The 13,971-nt window shown below is 56.4% G+C and overlaps 1 non-coding gene across 1 annotated transcript; it reads right to left on the bottom strand.

Annotated features, from left to right (window-relative positions):
- Nucleotides 1-3,451: 3,451 nt before the first annotated feature.
- LOC129081192 (small Cajal body-specific RNA 14) lies at nucleotides 3,452-3,587 on the bottom strand. Its single transcript, XR_008530264.1, has one exon. It is a non-coding gene; the product is annotated as a small Cajal body-specific RNA 14 (non-coding RNA).
- Nucleotides 3,588-13,971: the final 10,384 nt, after the last annotated feature.

Genomic DNA, 13,971 nt, shown 5'->3' with positions numbered 1-13,971 from the left:
GATGCCCGCCCGGGCCAGGGGACCCCGGAGCCGACGGACGCGGATGACACTCCTGAGTAACACAGGACACGACCGGCTCACAAGAGGGGCCGTCCACCCGCTCACCCTCTCGTCTTCCCTGCTGCTCGCATCACGCCGCGCAGGGGCCTGGCACTGCAAGACGACGGTCGGCAGACGAACTCTGGCCTCACCGAACTGCGTGTGTCACGAAGCCTGTGGTCTCCAGGTGGAGGGCGGGAGGACCGCAGAAGCAGAACCGCAGTCCCAGCGAAGCTTCATCTCTGCAGAGGGAAAACTATGTACGGACACAGCAGCCTGCGCTCTATTACCATGAGGGGCTGGCAGTGAACTCGAACCGTTCAAGGAGTTTATAGAGAAGAATTCTCCTCTTCTAAGTCCACGAAAAGGCCCTTTGGGCCTATTGCCGTTCGTCTGTTTCCATCCAGCAGAAGGCGAGCCTCGCCAACGCAGGGCCACCATCCCAGCCGCCTGACGCCCTGGCACGTCCTGGCAGATGGGTTTTGTTCCTTCCTCCGATGTCTCTTTGCAATCCATCGTGCTCCTTGTCCGTGCTAGCCTGCCCCATCTTGGCCACAGAGATGAAGTAATACTCGCCTCGTTTCCAAATATGCAAGCTTTTATTGTTTTTCATGCCCTGTGCATGTATAGAGAGTCATTTGAGGCCAAAAATGTTGTTTTCTAATCACTTGGCTCTTATGTTTTGTGGCTGGGAGCACAAGCCTCGCCACTGACTCCTGGCTTCTGTCTTCTGAAGCATCCAGTACATCCTAATAGTGAGAGAGTATTTTTATCACAGATAAATGAACGAAAGTATCATATATGTCTTTTATTCTGAAGCACCCAGGATTGGAAGTATTTTCCATACACTTCTCCCCACGAAATGTTCATTGACAGCTGTCGGAATCACCCTGGCCAGTGGGTCCCGGGGGCTGGGGCGCTGTCCCCTGCGCCGAGGAGTCACGAGTCTGACTCCCAGTCAGGGCACAGGCACGGGAGGACACGTGGGGCGGGGCTGGCCAGGGGCCAGTGCTTCTCTCACCTCCGTGTTTCTCTCCCTCTCCTTTCCTCCCTAGAATCAATAAATATGGCCAGGGGTAAGAATTTTTTTAAAAAATTGTTTGGAAGCTGTTAGAATCCAGTTGGCAAATTCCCCCTCCACATGCAGTCAGTCTTCCCAGTCTGCTGAGATGCGCTTTATCCTTCCGCTGGGCCCCGCCATCCCATACCCACCACTGAAAGCCCAAGCTCAGAAAACTGCTGCTGGCTGTGCGATCTGGGTCAAGGTGCGCAACTTCTCTGCACGTCTGCCAAGGGACTAGAAAATGAGAATGTCTCCTTCGGAGGAAAGCGCATGTATAAAGCACTTGGAACAGTGCCTGACAAACGCTAAGTCTTCAACAGACATTAGCACATGTGATTACTATTCAAGTCACTGGGTTGCTCCTGTTTTGACAGCTAGTTGTTTTTGTCTTTCACCGACTTTTTTTTTTTTTTAATAGCAAAGAGGTGTTGAGGTGATGAGGGACAAAAGACTTAATCCAGAATGCGAATGCCACCTTAGCGGATTCCAGGACAGGTGCCAACAGACCGGCAAGCAGTGCCAGCACCTCATCCCATTAAAAGACCTGCTCACCTGCAGACTGAGCCCCGGGAGCAGCCTCTCGAGCAGCTGCAGGTCGGTCCTCGACATTAAAGGCTGCTTGGCGTGTTCCCACTCACCAGACGGGAACAGGAACAAAGAGAAGATGACCAGTGAGCCCGGAAGAAAGCATCTTTTGACTTGTCTCATGTGAAAAATTAAATCATCACTTTTCCTGAATGTTATTTTCTAAGACAGGTAGTTTTGCTGGAAGGCACTTTCATGCCAAAAATCAAGCGCCCAGGAGGAAGGGTTTTGGTGCATGTGGAAGCAGTGCGTGCAGAAAGGTCAGTCTTCCAGAAATGCGGCTGAAAGTCCTCGGAAGCATGGGTAGGCCTTGGAGGTCATCTCGTTCCTTCCGCCCACTTTACGGATGAGGGAGTTGAGCCCTGAAGAGGTTAGGAGTTGTCCAGTGTCATGAAATCTAGACCCAGGCACCCCTTCAATGGGACAGTTAGACCAAAGGTACATAGTCACATTGCAGGGCAGCCCCACAGGACAGGCAAGTGCCCTGGTAAACTCTGACGGGTGGAAAACCCCTTCAGAGCTTTTGGGGAACAGAATATAAATGCATGAATCAACATTCAGAACCTAATGAAGAAAACATGGGAAGGCACACCTTGAACGGCATTCAACACGGACACCACAACACAGAATCGCTCCTAGAGCTTTTCATAGAACTCACACATCATACAATTTCCAGCCAGTTTCTATCTTGATTTCTCCAGGAAAAACTCAGTGGACTCCAAAATTCTGTCAAAATTTCCAGTGTTTGTTATTGCTTTTCGAAATCCTAGACAGAGCTTTCATTCACAGTAGACGCACGCTCTACCAAGTCTGACGGCCAAGAAGGGGCTGGGGAAGAGGAGACTGGTAGAGTTAAGAGAAATTTTAAAGACACAGTCATTACAACACATAAGCTGTTGCTTTCACAAGGCACTTACATTTTCGATGAGGCCGGAGTGGGTAGGCGGGTGGGCAGCGGAGTGTTCGTGGTCTCCTGAGAAGCAGCATGAGGTCCCGTCCGGGGCGCCGTCTCTGGAGCGAGCGCGCCTGAGTTTCGATGCCAGCCCCAAGGCTGCCGGCTGTGTGACCTGGGCAAGGCCCCGAGGCCGCCTGCCCTCCTCTGCGAAGCAGGCCACCCGAGCACGTGGCCATACAGCACACAGAAACTTCTCAGGCACACAGCAAACACGCGATTCAACGTTAACTCTACCAGGAGGTCGCGCCTCCGGCTACCGCAGTTGTCTGGAAAAATGCCCAAGGAGGCCGTTTACACAACCTGGACACGAGAGTGTAGCCACTTAGGTTGCGGACACATGTCAGCCGATCTACACGAAATTCTAACCAGCCCATCTGCCCTGCCCTGTCCATCAAGTTACATGCCTCAGGGAGACGCCTTCTGCCAGCTGCCAGCCCCCGAAGCAGCTCCAAGACCACCTGTGCAAACAATTCCTGTGGGGCACCCCTTGTCTCCCAGCACAGGAGGGCAGGCCCAGTGTGACCTATACCCAGAGCCCACAGTCTGGGGAAGAACACAAGCCACACACACAGACACTAGGTGACAAGAGTTGAAGAAGCAGAGGCAAGAGAAGCAAGGCCGGGTGTGATCTGACTTAACTGGGGGACAGAGAGGAGCAAGTGCGCCTTCTGGGGGTGAGTGGGGGGAGGGGGCTCTGGGGGCCACTGCAAACAGAAAGCCAGAGCTGCCCCCACACAGACAGGGGGACCCCACAGCCCACCAGGATTAGCTACCACTATGCTGCCAAAAATAAAAACAATGTTTTTTAACATGTACGGAGCCATCGCACAGGAAATCTGATAACTATACAGACCCTGTCAGCAGGAACCATATGTTTTGTGGCGTGTGACTGCCTACAGTCACGCTGTACAGCTAACCTATGCAATCAATACCAGGAACAGTCACATATAACAACGATTTTTAAATGAAGACGTAAATACACAAATCTCTATGTAAAACCCACATTATTACATAACCCCCAACCCCCAACCCCAGGTCACAGAACCCGATTTCACAGACAAGGCTGCACTGGCTGACCACAGGGCTCCTTTGTGGCCGTCTCTTTAAGGGGACACTCTAGGCCAGCGTTTGGTGACTCACCGCCCCACTCCGCGCCCCCCCCCCTCCTCCAGGGGACAGCCGGTGCCTGCCACGTGGGCCGCGTGCCCTCAGCTGCTGACGACGTGCTGCTTTAATAACTCCTCACACAGATTCCCCCGGCACTGGCCGTGCTGCAGGTGACGCCGCGGGAGGAGGAGCCTCGTCGCACTAAGCAGGACAAGCCAGCGTCCCCGACACCCTCCCATCCGCCGAGCTGGGGCAGGAGAGGTCTCCGAGGCGGCTTCCAAACTTACACTCAAGATGAGAAATTGACTAATCCATCCTCAGGTGGTCTGGCCACGTCCTAGATCACCAGGTCTGTCCAAAAGCGGTGTGGCGACCGCTTCCCTCTCGGGGTGCCTGATAAGAGGGGCCCAGAGCTGGCTCCCCGCAGCCCCCCACGGACGCGGCCCTGCATTCTCAGAGCCCCGACCAGCCTTCCGAGGGGGGCCGGGGACAGCCATGCACGTATGTGTAGCCAGGGGGCGGGAGCCCGGAGGCCCACACGAGACTGAGCGGGACGCGGACCACGAGGCGGCGTAGAGGGCGTGAGGACGGGCCCGGCGCCGGGGCTCTGGGGGGTCAGTGTGTGTGCGGGCGTTCTGGGCAGCAGCAGGACTCGCCACTTCCGTCACGATGGACACCCGCCTGAGCGCCTTGCTCGCGGCCCTGGACCACGTGGCAGGAAGGGCGGAGGCCAGTGGGAGGTCACCTCACAGTGGCTCAGGCAGCAAGAGGAGACCTGGGATGCACCCCCAGAAGACCCCTCACTCCAGGAAAACCACTCAACGGGGCACTGCACGCGTGTCAACGCAAAGCTCAGGCCCCACCTGCAGAAAGAGGCTCTGGAAACACGGTTCTCTGTGGTTCTTGGGACTGAAATGCTCTGTGTGATCATGAAAGACAGTGTCTCCAAGTCAGGGCACGTTCCAGGCTACACATTCACTTGCCTTTCGGGAGACTTGCTGTCACGTGATGTTTTAAAAGCTGTGCGAGACATCTTTGTCCGCTCCCGGGAGGACGTGCGTGTTCCCTGTGATCAGGGCTGTCGGAGAATCGGGCCCGAGGGCCAGAGGCCGAGCAGAGGCTCCCGAGAGGAGCAGAACGGAAACGGAGCCCCGGTGCCGCAGCTCCAGGTACCTGGGCTCTGTGCTCGTGTGGGGCTGTTCCCACGGCCCCGGGGGGGCAGCCGGGCAGCCTGGACAGCCCCTTGCTGGGGACCTGGACGCCCCCACCAGCGGCCGCATCGCGATGGCCAGCTGAGAGCCATGTAAGATCCCCAGGCTGCGTGGCTGACCAGGGCGGCCAGGCCGGCAGGAGACGGTCCCCGTGGCGGACGCGGGCGCGCCTGTCAGGAGCACCTCGGCCAGTTCCGGGGCTGCAGGAGCGACCGGAGAAGCCAGAGAGGGCGGGAAGGAGCCTGCAAGGTGGCTTCTGAGCACATTCTGGGGTGCTGCCTGGAAGTCACTTGGAACCGCCAGCACCTTCACTAAGCGGTGCTGAGTCCCAGGCAGGCAAGAGCAGCCCCAGCCTCCTGGGCTTTACGCAGATGCACCCTCCTGAGAAAACGCCCGTTTCCGGTTCTCCTGCTGACGCCACATGGCTCTGCCTCAGCTGCCCTAGTCACTCAGGGTCTGTTTCTTCGGTTGTTCCCAGAGGATGTCTGCCCACTTGCCCTGAAGGTGACAGGGACTAGATCGGCTTTGATGGAGGAGGAGCAGCAGGCGTCTGTTGCCCCTGGAAACACAGTCTAGACTGAGACACGTGAGCCTAAATGAGAGGCGGAGCTGAGATGTCCGCCCAGGAGAAGGTAAAACGCTATGGGAAAGTGTCTCAGCCCGGCTCCTCCCAGAGCCAGGTGCCAAGGCAAGGACCTGTGTGCAGGTGCTTGGATGTCACAAGCCACGACTGCAGAGAAACAGGAAGGCGATATAAAGAAAGTCGAGTAAAGTAGGCACATCAGACCACCCGAAGCCACGGGGCTAGAGCTCAGTCCCAAAGGGAAACCAAAACTCTGTGGAACACAAACATCAAAGCGACCCTGCCCACCGGAAGGGCGAGCGGGGTACTGGGGCCCCGAGTTCTGTCTGCCGTGGGCTGAGGGCGTCTCCCCGGGGGCTGCTGATTTTCCGGGGCTGGGCAAGCAGGCGGCCTTCTGCATGTGCAAAAAAACCCAGAAAACAAAACAAAACACCCACAAACCAAAGTTGTTCTCCAGTGCTGAGGGGATACTGGCAGTTGCATCATAGATGACACACTGAAGCAGCACGGTCTCGGGCAGGTGAGAGAGCAGGGCGCTGCCCTTCACCGCCCAACTCCACGTGAACAACCCTTTCAGTTCACGCTGTCGAATTCTGTTCACTCTGTCTGGTCCGTGTTCCTCCAAGGGGGTGGCTGGTCATAACTTCCTTTTTTAAAAAAAAAAAAAAGACTATTTATTTTTAGAGAGAGGGGAAGGGAGGGAGAAGGAAGGAAGAGTAACATCGATGTGTGGTTGCCTCTCAAGCTCCCCCTACTGGGGACCTGGCCCACAACCCAGGCATGTGCCCTGACTGGGAATCGAACCGGCGACCCTTTGGTTCGCAGGCCGGCGCTCAATGCACTGAGCCACACCAGCCAGGGCTGGTCATAGCTTCTTAAAGAAAAGGCTTTCACCAGGAAGCCTTCACCCCAAAATGCAACTGATATTCATTCCCTCCACACCTAGAATCTATTGCGGACTCTCCTCACCGCCAGACACCTCTGCTGGTCTAGGCTGCCAACCCGCTTGCGTAGCTGGGCTGCTCGCCTAATAACGTCGTACACGCAGACTTTCGTCTCTAGTGTTCCCAAGTCCCTGCTCATCACACCCTTGAGGCTGTAGCTGCTTTCTTTGCCCATTTACAGTTGTTCCTGGTCATAGAAGCACCCAGAAACACCCGACGGATTTCAGATCTATCTTCCCTGTCCCATGAAGCAGCGACCTGGTCTCCTCGGGATGACCAGGGGCAGCTATCCCTGTCACTACACCACATTTTTCCTTGCCTGCTGGTCAACTTCCAGGAGAAAACCCGACACGCCAGGTCGCAGCCCTAACTGTGGATCTGGTGGAACCCTTGTCACATCCCCCCGCCCCCCCGGGGACCCGCAGTTCCAGAGCCTGGAAGCACCAACGCCAAGCGGGTCACCAGGAGTCATGTGAGAAGGGAGCTGGGATTACCTCGGACAAAATAAACGTGAATCCAGAAATAGTAACGAGGGACAGTGGTGGTCATTACACAGCGATAAGGGGGGGTCCGTTTAGCAAGGTGACGTGATCATCGTATGTCTGTATGCGCCCAACTCAGAGCGCCGGAGCGCACTCGGCAAATGCTGACAGAGATAACAGAAATCCGAGCAAAAAGGATGACATAGAGTCCAGAAGCACAATAGAAAACATGGATGGAACTGAGGGCCGGGTTGGTTTTGTTTCGTTTTGTTTTTAAGATAAGCAAAATAGGCCAAGCTTTCGCTGCGCTAACTCAGAAAAAGGAGAGAGAGAGAGGACCAAATGTAGTCAGAAATGGAAGAAGAAATATTACAATTAATATCACAGAGCATTATGAAAGGGCACTACACAATTCTATGCCAGCAAAGTGGGTAACCTAAAAAAATGAGCACACTTCTAGCAACACACAGCCTCCGAAGATTGAGCCATGAAGAAACAGGGAATCGGAACAGACCAGCGCTGAGGGACACTGACTCAGCCACGGAAAACCCCCAACAGAGGGGAGCCCGGCCCGGAAGGCTTCCCTGGCGAACGCTGCCACTAAGGAGCCTGCGGATCCTTCTCCAGCTATTTCAAAATCTGAGCGGAGGGAAACTCCCAGACTCATTTTAAGAGGCCAGTGTTACCCCGATACTAATGCTACAGAAGGACACTAGAAGAAAAGACGTCAAAGACCAATACCCCTGATGAACGTAGACGCCAAAATTCTCAGCAATGGCTCTTATCTAACTCCCATCACACATCATCTTCCTGGAGCTTTGGAAAAAGAGCCAGTGGAAGAACAGTTCGTTTATGTAAATGAACGCGGGACACCGTTCCTTGCTGCTGCTCCTACAGGAGTATTGATTGCGTCAGGGGCAACAAATCGTGTACCAAAGTGACAAGGGGCGGGGGAGAGCCCGTCAGAAGGCGAGTGGACAGCAAGCAGCGGAGCATTTACACAGCGGAACCTTGCACATCTGCAGAAAGGGAGGAAACCGTCCCTCCTTCCCCGGCACGGACGGACCAGAGATTACGATGCCCGGGGAAGTACACCAGGGAGGAAACACAGACGCTGTACGATCGCACTCGTATGTGGGCTCTAATGAACAAAACAAAACGAGGACCAACACGGAAACAGAGGCCTGGATGCGGGGAACAAGCTGACAGCTGTCAGGAGACGCCCTGCCGGACGGGCTTACGAAACTCTCGGCTATTAATTAGCCCACGGAGAATAGCTCATCTTCCCCCAGAAGCCTTCCCGGAAGCCCACAGACGTGTGTCACTTGCTCCATGAGAGCAAATGTATCTCTCAGCGCCTCCCTCCTCGTGGCGAGACCCTCACAGCATCTGGGACCAGGATTTACGCCTCGCCGTCCCGGAGCCTCGTGTAGTGCCCTGCACGCAGAAGGTGTGTAGCGCGTTAGGAAACTGCATCAACGAACACGTAACTGCTGCCTTGACTAGGTTTAGGGGTCCCCCGGGGCCCTGGGAAACTTCCCGCTTCCTGGAGAACCTTTGCGCAAGCCACCATTTAAGGCAGGAAGGAAGTAGAACTCAGAACACCGTGTCCCGGGACAGACGGTGCACCCTCCGCTCAGAGGGGGCAGCCTGAAGTAAAAAACACGCGACGTCCAATTAAACGGCACGTTCGAGTCTGCCCCAATGACTTGTCACAAAATGCAGCGCAAAGCTTCAGCCCGTCGCTCAAGGCCACCCAGTACCCAACACCTAGTCTGCCCTTCCAGGATTACTTCCTGTTCCGCAGACCATCCCTCTTTCCCCAAAATGATTGCCCATGTCACACAGTAACACCCTTGGGCCCAATCCCTGGTCACGCCGGGTACAAGGGTTCAACCAGAGACGCGGTTGTTGCAAGCACACCGATCATTTTTATTTGTACGACTGATTTACTTTATGATGTGTAGAGATGTATCGAAGAAAACAGAATATATTTTTTTTCCTGCTCCTTTTGCCTTCGTCCCGGAAGCCTTTTGTCAGAGCGGGCCCGCGGTCCGTGAGCAGACCTCCCGCGGCCAGGCCCACGGCTCAGCTCCGAGGACAGACGAGCGGGGCAGGAAGGAGGCCCGCATTTCAAGCCTAGCGTGGCTCGGGCGGCAGGGTCCTCTCTGCCTGTCCCCACTGCCCCTAAAGATAAGGGCACTGAGGAGCTCCAGCTGGTGGAACTCTCTTTGTAAGATGTCACTTTCTCCCGTGAAATCCGCTGTCCTGTCGAAAAGGATTTAGGTGAACCGATTCCTTCAGAATGCATATGAAATTATTTCGGGGGGCCACCTGAAACAGTGTCACATGGGAAAAAAGAGCCTATGTGGCCCCCCAGGAGAATTCAGCTGGGCAGGCGCAGAAGCGCGGCCGGCAGCGCGGCTGCTCGGGAGGCCCGGCCAAGCGATTTCAAACAGCTTCCGGTCTGCACAGCGCTCGGGCAGGAACTGCCCCAGCAGCAGAGGCCTTCCGAGCTCTGTTCTGCGGCCCCTCCGACGACAGATGGGGAAACTGAGGCCAGCGGGGAAGCAGGGTCTGCAACCTTCGCTGCTTCTGTCATTCTAGGATTTCTTTTTCTGGAAAAAATGCAGACAGCACAGCTAGCCCAAAGAACGGTGTTCTTTGGATTTCCCCATGCAAAGTGCGTACATTGTAATGAGGCATTTTCAAATGACTTTTGTCTATTGAGGAGCCTGGGAACTCCACGGAGTGACCGACATGCCAAGGGGTCCGCCGTCCTCAGGGCGGTCGCGCAGAGCCGCGCCGCGGCGGGAAGCTGGCCCTGAGCGCGGAACCCCGACCCCAGCACGGAGCCCGGAGCAGCGAGCCGGCGCGCCTGGGCCCGGAGCTCGCCAGCCTCTGGGAAAGGCAAGTGACCTCCTCCGCGGGGGTCCGGCCGCCGCCCCAGGGCCCACAGAACGGGTCTCCACGCAGGGCGAGTTTATGGCTGCCCTGTCCATTCAGGAAACAGCCTCCGCACCTTTCCCACTCCTTCCTTACTCGCACTCCACGGCAGCTTCTGAGAGCCAACATATCCTGAATCTGTTTCTGGTCCTGAGAGTCTGGTCCTCTCCTTCTCCCCGGCTTTGCCCTCGGGGACCAGGGGAGGCTCGGGCAGCGGCCCTTCCGCGTCCTCTGGCTCCCCGACCTGCGGCGGCGGCTCCTCCACGCAGCCCTCCCTCGGCCCCACACCCTGACCCCTCCTCCCTCTGCGGGGTGTCCTCCCCCGGCCCAGCCAGACCCAGGGGTCCAGAAGGAAGAGCTGAGTCACTGCGCCCACCGAGGTGCCCGGCGCGTCACCGGGGTGCTCAAGGGACCCAATAACCAAAGCTCTGAGGACAGAGGCGCCGGGAAGGCCTGAGTCACTACTCCCCCGCGGCTCAGGCTGCCTCCCACCCCCACACCTTTCTCCCGAGGCTCTGGAAGCTGCAGGGACACAGGCCTCCCACGGGGTGACCTGAGCCTGCCTTTCAGGGACTCCTTCCCTTTGCAAACTCCACAGTGACTCCGAGCCGCCGGGGAGGTGGGGAAGTGTTTGCGCAGAGAGCTCGCAATACTGCGCTGTACGGCTGAATCTGCTAGGAGAGCAGATCTTAATTATTCTCACCCCCCCCCATAATAAATAAATACAAAGTAACAAAAGGGGACCAGGTGTGGGTGACGGATGTGTCATCAGGTGGGTGGTGGTAAACATGTGACAAAAGATCAAGTCGCATCATACGCCTTAAGGAGACAGGGTATTTACTTGTCAGCTAGTCCTCAGTCAAGCCGAAGCAAAGGGAGATTGTAAAGAATGATCCCCACAGCCTCTCTTCTGTTCTGGCTGCTCCTAGGGATACAGACACAGTTCTGGCCTTTCCAGAAGCTCTTTGAAATGCAAATCCAGGGCCTCTGGAAAGTTCTCAGGAAGCCAGCTCTGGAGGGGCCGACTCCCGGAGCGGAGGGGAGCGACGGTTTTGCGTGAGGGCCAGTTCGGGGAAAATGAACGTATTGAAGGGCTGCAGTTTCCCCCACTGGTAAGAAGAGCACACAGGGTGGGGCTCGCCACCGCTGGTGTGGAAAAACAGAGTCACTCGTGAACACCACACAAATAAAGTCTGTTTCGTGTACCCCCAACTGTGGACCTACGTTTGCCTCCCCTGTATTCGTGCCCCTTAGATTTATCTGCTTTACTGACTCGAAGGGGACCCAGGAACTATCACTGTTTTCGGCCACAGCCACCTACGCACATTAATACCTGGGCTGACCTGTGAAAGGACGCCATCGCCTTTGCCTCCGGCCTCTCCTGTTGTTCCCCCCCACCCCGAATGCGAGGGGAGAGGCGCGCGCGGCCCGGGCTTCGTGCTGCGGAGCCGGGCTGCAGAGACGGTGCCCCGCCCTCTGCGCCTGCAGCTGGCCTCCCCCGCGCCCTGCATTCCGGCTGCGGCCTGCTCTTTAGGTCCGAGGAGGTGGAGACGCCAGAAAGCGCTCAAAGAGAAAGCCTGCCGTTTTAAAAAGCAGGATGAAGGGGAAACCGGCTGTTAGAAGAGCTACTGAAAGATGGAAAGAGAGGCCGGCGCCATTTTCGCGGGGCCTCCTCGCTCCCTATCAGCACATTATCTCGGCCCCGGGCCCCGGGGGTTCAGAGCCTGCCAGGGTCGCCTCCATCGTTATCTGAAACTGCGAGAGAGAGAAACATGACAGACCCTGGCTGTCGTTTTGGTTTGCAAAGAAAGAGGCCACTTCTGTGATGCTCAACGGGACCTTTAGTTCTGGCGATAATCAAGGGACAGTGAATGCGACCAGCTCAGCACCCCCCGCCATGTGCACAACCAGGCTCTTAACGCTAGTTGCAAGAGACTTTCCAAAAGGTTTCCGTTCTTATTCCAGAAACGCAGAAAACCACCACCAGTAGCACCCTAGGTAAGGGGCACTATGGAGAAGCAAGTCGGTGGAGGTGAGCCCTTTGAATTCGGCAACAATTGCACGTTACACAACAAGGACACACCCCGCGCTGCTGCCTGCCGCTGAGAAAGGCTCGGTGCTGAAGAGAAGAGGTGGAGGGAAGGAAGGGAGATAGTTGTACCCTTTCTGGGAGGACAGCTTCTCACGAAGCCCCATCCAGCCCATGAGTGGGGACCCGGGACCCATGGTTTCTCCCTGAGTGACCCTGGGCGGCACCAAGCCCTGGGCTTCTTTCCACGATGGCGGCACTCTTCTTGGCATGATAGGGACAACCATATACTGGTCTCCTCACTCTCCCTGGAGTGCCAGTCCCTTCAGGCTGGGACTTTCTAGAAGGCTGCTGCTGCCCTGGAGAGCTGCTTTGGGCTCTAGTCTACCTGTGGGCAGCGCTGAGCAGGCCCCCCCGCCCTGGGATCCAAAGTTAATTGCTGTCTCCTGCTCCCCAGAGACCTGCCGGCCAGGCCCAGAAAGTCCATTTAAGGCAGGAGGAGCCTCAGCCTTGCCCCCGCCCCTTCACGGCCCTTCTTGGCTCTCGCAGCCCTGGGTCTGTGGTTGTGCGCTCAGTGACCACCGCACTCAAGCTGCTAATCCACTCGTGACCTGCGCTCCACCCAAGAGTCTTGAAAGAATCAGGTTGTTCCTATGGGTCTGCCTTGAGGAGCAACGAATGCGATGAATTTGTCCACGAGGCAGACTCAGGCAAAGGTGAATTTGGATTTGAAATGTTTTGACAAACAGAGAAGAGTGAGACGTTTTCTGCCGCCTCTGATGCCACAGCACATAGTCCCCAGGGCTGGGAATCAAATCATCGAATCAGAGTCACAGATGATTTGAGTTACGCTCAGCAAAACGCTGCCAGGAACCTGTGAATCAAGAGTTCAAGGAAGGAATTTTACAGGAGGCAGCCGTCAGTCAAATCCTGTCTTGCGATTCAAGGTGACAAAGGAGAACGGAGGGGTCAGCAGGCGTGATGGCCAACAAGCACAGTCCAGCAGGCAGGGTGGCCGGCGGCGCGGAGGAGGAGGAGCCGCACGGAGGCAAGCGGAGGCCTGGCTCCCCGCAGACGGCCAGGCCACGCACGCGGCTCGGGCAGGAAACAGGGAAGGAACAGACCTGGAGGCTGAGAGACAGCAGAGCAGGGCGGGAAGATGAGGCAGGCCCACGTCTGGAGGCACCGCGAGGACCGGAGCGCAGGAGGGGCTGGGCTGCTGCAACCAGGGGGAGAGAGCGTGACGAGTTCAGTCTTGATGTTCCAGTGACGAGAGTCACCGGGCATCCATTCGTCTGTCTCGATGTAACAAATTACCCCAAAACCGAGTGGCTTAAACGGCATGCATGTATTACGGCACAATTTATGTGGGTCAGGAATCAGCACAGCGCAGCTGAGTCCTTCTGTCCGCGCCTGCCATAGAGCTGGGGTCCAGGTGTCAGCTGACGCCGGTGTCCACCTGAGGCCTCACCCGGGGGTGGGGTGAGGGCTCAGTTCCTCATGGGCTGTTGAGCTGCGGGCCCCAGCTCCTTGCTGGCCGTCGGCCAGGGGCCACTCCCCGTCCCTTGCCACGGGGGCTGCCCCAAGAGGGCGTCATTGTCAAAGCACGTGAGCCAGGAAGGCCGGAGCACCTGCCGGTGAGGGGAGCCCTCTTTTCTAACCTGATCACAGACAGGCTGTCCTGCAACACTGCCACGTGGCATTTGTCCGAGCGAGGCACTCAAAGGGCGAGTGAGACCTCAAAAGGGTGGTGACGTCCCCCGGAGGCGGGGATCACGGGGTGTGTCTTAGAGGCTGCCTGTCCCAGGGTATTTGCAAATGTGGGACTGAAGTTTGGGAGCAAGACAGGAGTTAAAATTATCAAAGGGATGTGCATTTTTATATATCTGGAGGATCAGACACATTCAAACTTAAGAACAGGGAGGCAGACAAACCTACAAAATGGAGAAAAGGAAAACTGAGAGAATAATTTCACTAAAACTAAGATCCCCACTTTCTTCAAAACCTAGGAAGAACGTCACCTCCTC

This window comes from Pteronotus mesoamericanus, unplaced genomic scaffold (assembly GCF_021234165.1).
Source record: "Pteronotus mesoamericanus isolate MK-2021 breed Mesoamerican mustached bat unplaced genomic scaffold, CSHL_Meso_final contig_94, whole genome shotgun sequence".
In the NCBI taxonomy this organism is placed as follows: Eukaryota; Metazoa; Chordata; class Mammalia; order Chiroptera; family Mormoopidae; genus Pteronotus; species Pteronotus mesoamericanus.
The sequence above is the reverse complement of the archived record's forward strand: the minus strand, read 5'-3'. Positions and strand labels throughout refer to the sequence as shown.